Source organism: Mauremys mutica, chromosome 2 (genome assembly GCF_020497125.1).
Source record: "Mauremys mutica isolate MM-2020 ecotype Southern chromosome 2, ASM2049712v1, whole genome shotgun sequence".
NCBI classification, from domain to species: Eukaryota; Metazoa; Chordata; order Testudines; family Geoemydidae; genus Mauremys; species Mauremys mutica.
The window spans coordinates 1,168,659-1,174,429 of record NC_059073.1 but is presented as its reverse complement, the minus strand read 5'-3'; positions in this window follow the sequence as shown (position 1 = coordinate 1,174,429).

The window sequence follows — 5,771 nt, the reverse complement described above, 5'->3', positions numbered from 1 at the left end:
GCAGGTTGCTGCTCTGGCATCAGGCAGGCGCTGATGTCATCCCTAGGTCACAATGAGGCTGCTCTCCTGCAATCTCCCTCTTGCCTGTGAGGTGTCAATGCTGTACTTAGATCAGGAGATAGGATGTGGCAATTGCCCAAGGGGGCTGAGCTGCTGAGCTCAGAATAAGGCAGGAGAGAGGGCATCAGGTTTCCCAGGAAAACCCTGGGTCTTTTCCAAGCTCTATGACTCTCAAGCCCCTAGGCAAGGGACATTTTTTCCCTACTTGTGGGAACTCCTAAAACCCCTGTGACTGAGGCAGAATCTCCCAGCCTGAAGTGAGAAGCAGCCCTGAAGTGATTATCTAGTGGTACGAGGGCACAAAAATGTTCACGGTATAGCCAGCCCAAGCATTCCAAACCCTTGAGCTGGGCCTCACCAAAATTTTGAGATTGGCTTCCAAATAATGAGATCGTCAAAAAACATTAATCTGGGGAACTCTTCATTTGCCTTCTGGTGTCTGAGCCGCTAGGGTGCACTCAATTCACGTTCTCCAGCTTCTCTTTTCAACCATGAGGGATTAAAATTGGCTAACAAATAAAATTAAATAAAGAGCTGAGATTCTCAAATAAATCACTTGACTCCAGCAGTGGGCGCTTTAAGAAAAGCACCCTATATCATAAGATAATAAAGAGCCCTACCTCTTATTAACATCTTCAATCAGTAGCTCTCAAAGCACTTTACAAAGGAGGTCTGTAGTATTAGCCCCCTTTTCGAGATGGGAAACTGAGGCACAGAGCAGAGCAGACTGGATACTGGACTAGATGGCCCCTGGGTCTGACCCAGTGTGGCCGTTCTTATGTTACAGCTGTTCAGTCTCCTTGATACCTGTGATGTCATAATCCTGCTCAGTTCTCCAGTCTTCCATGGAGTCTGGATGGAAAGACAGGGTAGATGTCACCTAGTGAGCTGGGCCTGTGAGAGCAACCTGTGTTCAGGCAGAGAGGGGCTCCTGGGAGAACAGAGTCAGGGCTCCGTTAAAGAGCCAGAGACAAGGGCCTGGCCTGAGTGTAACCCACCAAACTTTGATTACACCCGTACCCGTAATAATTCCATTGTATTGCAGGGACAGTGAGCAGGTTCAGTCTGTTTCGACAGCAGATCTCCCACCTGTGGAGAACACCACAAATATGCAAATTGGGACAGGTGCGGATGCCAATATCCAGAGTTGCTCCGATTTGGAGGAAAGATACCACAGGGTAGTAAAGCTGCTCAGACTAAACAAAAAAATTCTTCTGTTGATAAGACGACAATCTGTGGGTTAACTAAGACGCCTCATAATTCGAAACATGCTCTTATCATTACAGCAATACAGCACATACTGGTCAAAGAAAAATAACAGTATCTAACATACAGATTTCTTCAGTACTGAAAGGTACATGGGCCACTAATCCTACGCATTGAAAGTATGCGCTGCTCATTTGGCATTTATGTCCTCACACCCTCCTGAGCTGACCAAGCAGCAAGCACCCTGTTCTTTGCATTGCCTGGGATCCTTCTCCTGGCAGTTATCTGCTTGCTGCAGGTAGCCAAAGCAGGCCTGCGAACATCAGCCCTCAGGGAAGAGATCTTCAGCGCCCTTCCGATACGGCTGTCTCTCTCTGGGGCTGGCTGAACTGGCAGAACAGGTTGGCACCCCCTTTTTTTTAAATTTGGGAGTGGAATTGGCCCTCCACCCTTGGAGATGCCCTACTGAGCATGTGTGACCCAAAGCAGCCCTCTAGTCACACCCTACATGCGATGGAAATAATCTTTGTACAAAATATGCCTTGTGAGGTCCTCAGTCTGTGCTCTAGTAACCCCCCTGCATTGTAAGCCTGGGTTTATCATTGCTGGGCTGGGTCTCACGGCCAACATGTATCTCCAACAGACCACAGTCGTCAGCAGGATTGAACATGGTATCTGTGAAGTTCAGTATATGTGCCTCTACTTCATGAACTAAAAGCCACGTGGCTCTTAGCTAAGGCTGTAACAGACTCATCAATCTCTAGCTAGGCTGGGCGCCACTAGAGGGGGACACAGACTCATAGACTTTAAGGTCAGAAGGGACCATTATGATCTTCTAGTCTGACATCCTGCCCAACGCAGGCCACAGAATCTCACCCACCCATTCCTGTAACAAACCCCTGACCTACGTCTGAGCTGCTGAAGTCCTCAACTTATGGTTTAAAGACTTCAAGGTGCAGAGAATTCTCCAGCAAGTGACCCGTGCCCCATGCTGCAGAGGAAGGCGAAAAACCTCCAGGGCCTCTGCCAATCTGCCCTGGAGGAAAATTCCTTCCCGATGCCAAATATGGCGATCAGCTAAACCCTGAGCATGTGGGCAAGACTCACCAGCCAGACACCCAGGAAAGAATTCTCTGTAGTAACTCAGATCCCACCCCATCTAACATCCCATCACAGACCGTTGGGCCTATTTACCTGCTAATAATCAAAGATCAATTAATTGCCAAAATTAGGCTATCCCATGATACCATCCCCTCCATAAACTTATCCAGCTCAGTCTTGAAGCCAGTTCGGTTTCTTGCCCCCACTGCTCCCCTTGGGAGGCTGTTCCAGAACTTCACTCCTCTGATGGTTAGAAACCTACATTTAATTTCAAGTCTAAACTTCCTGATGGCCAGTTAATATCCATTTGTTCTTTACTGAGCTTAAATAATTCCTCTCCCTCCCTGGTATTTATCCCTCTGATATATTTATAGAGAGCAGTCACATCTCCCCTCAGCCTTCTTTTGGTTAGGCTAAACAAGCCAAGCTCTTCGAGTCTCCCCTCATAAGACAGGTTTTCCATTCCTCGGATCATCCTAATAGCCCTTCTCTGTACCTGTTCCAGTTTGAATTCGTCCTTCTTAAACATGGGAGACCAGAATTGCACACAATATTCCAGCGCGCCACACCAAGCAAGCATAGGTTACATACTTCCCCTAGCTGAGGAAGTGCCTCCCGAGCTTCGGATACTTCCCATCTGATATCCCAGATAAGCCCCTGGTTCTAGGGCCAATAAAGCCCAGTCATTGGCAGGCAGCATTGAATCTCGGACCTCTGAAGCTGAGTGTTTGAGCCTCTACTGCATGACCTAAATGCCAGCCTCCTAGGCTAAGCTTCAGAGGTCCCAGGTTTGATCCTGCCCACCGACAATTGGGGTCTGTCAGTGTTATACTAACACATCCATATTACACTACACAGACCTTCTGACTCAGGTCTGTGGCTTGAGCTGCATCCACACTGCAAAATGACAGGGCTTGGACCCAAGTCCCAGCAGAACTCAGGATCTGACCCTGAACCCCCATTTGTAGGGTCCTAAGACCCAGGCCCTGTGTGTTTGCTGACCCGAGTCAGACTCATTTGTGCATGGATGGAAGTGGGGCTTGGGCTCAAACCTGAGTCAGAGCCCGGGCTTAATGTACAGTGTAGACGTACCTGCAGTTAGCTTGGCAGGTTCGTCCTTTAGCTCAAAATAGTTACTAAACTGCTCAAGATAGTTAAGACCAAAGCAGACTGTGAAGAACTTCAAAAAGATCTCACAAAACTAAGTGATTGGGCAACAAAATGGCAAATGACATTTAATGTGGATAAATGTAAAGTAATGCACATTAGAAAAAATAACCCCAACTACACATACAATATGATGGGGGCTAATTTAGCTACAACGAATCAGGAAAGAGATCTTGGAGTCATCGTGGATAGTACTCTGAAGACATCCGCGCAGTGTGCAGCAGCAATCAAAAAAAGCAAACAAGATGTTAGGAATCATTAAAAGGGGGATAGAGAATAAGACTGAGAATATATTATTGCCCTTATATAAATCGATGGTACGCCAACATCTCGAATACTGTGTACAGATGTGGTCTCCTCATCTCAAAAAAGATATACTGGCACTAGAAAAGGTTCAGAGAAGGGAAACTAAAATGATTAGGGTTTTGGAACGGGTCCCATATGAAGAGAGATTAAAGGGGCTAGGACTTTTCAGTTTGGAAAAGAGGAGACTAAGGGGGGATATCATAGAGGTCTATAAAATGATGAGTGATGTGGAGAAAGTGGATAAGGAAAAGTTATTTACTTATTCCCATAATACAAGAACTAGGAGTCACCAAATGAAATTAATGGGCAGCGGGTTTAAAACAAATAAAAGCAAGTTCTTCTTCACACAGCGCACAGTCAGCTTGTGGAACTCCTTGCCTGAGGAGGTTGTGAAGGCTAGGACTATAACAGGTTTAAAAGAGAACTAGATAAATTCATGGAGGTTAAATCCATTAATGGCTGTTAGCCAGGCTGGGTAAGGAATGGTGTCCCTAGCCTCTGTTTGTCAGAGGGTGGAGATGGATGGCAGGAGAGAGATCACTTGATCATTACCTGTTAGGTTCACTCCCTCTGGAGCACCAGGCATTGGCCACTGTCGGCAGACAGGATACTGGGCTGGATGGACCTTTGGTCTGACCCAGTATGGCCATTCTTATGTTCAGGTGACACAGGCCCGTGACTGCAGAGCGGAAGCACCAGACTTCACGTCCCTGCCACCATAGGGACAGAGGGTGTCTGATTCAATGGAGTAAGCATGCCATATAGCACATGGATTCATCGCATGGGATTACATAGCAAGACTACTCAAAAACTAAATCCCTGGGGAATGTAATGCTCTCTTTACTGAGTGGAGCTCCAAGCAGAAGCAATCACACCAGGCAGCAGCAGATGCCTGTAGGTTTCCAGGTGGCACTGAAGATGCTGCATAACACCTGGAGCTCTAAAGACCGCATTGCATGGTCCCTCCACTTGAACCTCTCCTCCCTCATAATCCCCGGCCCTGGGGCTGTGCTATGGAGGCCTTGGACAGGCCATCCACATGGAGGTGAATGTGACCTGTCCCTCATGTCAGTGCTTTAGAGCCATTTCCCCTGGTGGTTTCACAGAGAATGACATCCGGGCAGGTCTCTCTCCAGCTGTAATTACTGGCATTAGTCACCGGAGTGCAGGGGTTATTGGGGTGACTTGTTTCCCCACCCCTTCCTGGGTAACAGACTCCCACACAGCAGTACTCCAGTGGCCTTATGCCAGGGCTTTGGCCTGACTCCGGCCTCAGGGGTCCTTCCAACCCTTATATCAGGCGGCTTTCCAGCCTTGGTGGCTGGCAGGGAAAGCCAGGCTGCCCCTGTATTCTGGGTTCCAATCCAGGGATGCTGACGCAAGCAGTTCAGCTCTATTCCCTCTCTAGGTCAATTCCTCCCTCAGCCAGTCTCAGTCTAGGCCATCCCCGGGCTCACCCCTCCACAGACTCTCCCCCCCATCCCAGGCTCTGCAGAGTTCTCTCCAGCTCCTGTACCGAGCCACCTCCCCCAGCACTTTCTCGTTGGGAGCCCAGGCCCTGGTTCCCCACCCCTGAAGCCCTTCCTTTGTATCCGCCACCAAGCTCCTCCCCGGCTGGATCTCATCCTAAACTGGGCCTGCGCTGCCCTGTAGATACCGGCAGGTGCCACATTGAGCTCTCCAGCTCCCCTTAATCCTGTCAGTACCCGTGTGGGGCAGTGGAGCTGGAATACTTTTAATAGTGGGGGTGCTGAAAGCCAGCCCCCTTACCCCAGTCCACCCCACCCCCCGCCTGCAGAGCTGGGAGCAGGACCATGTCTCTGGGAGTGGGGGACCCAGACAGGGGTAAAGGGGCTGAGGCTGTGGCCACAGCTGGGGCTGGCAGCTGGGACCCTGGGCCGGCAGTGGGGTGGCAGCCAGGACCCCAGGCA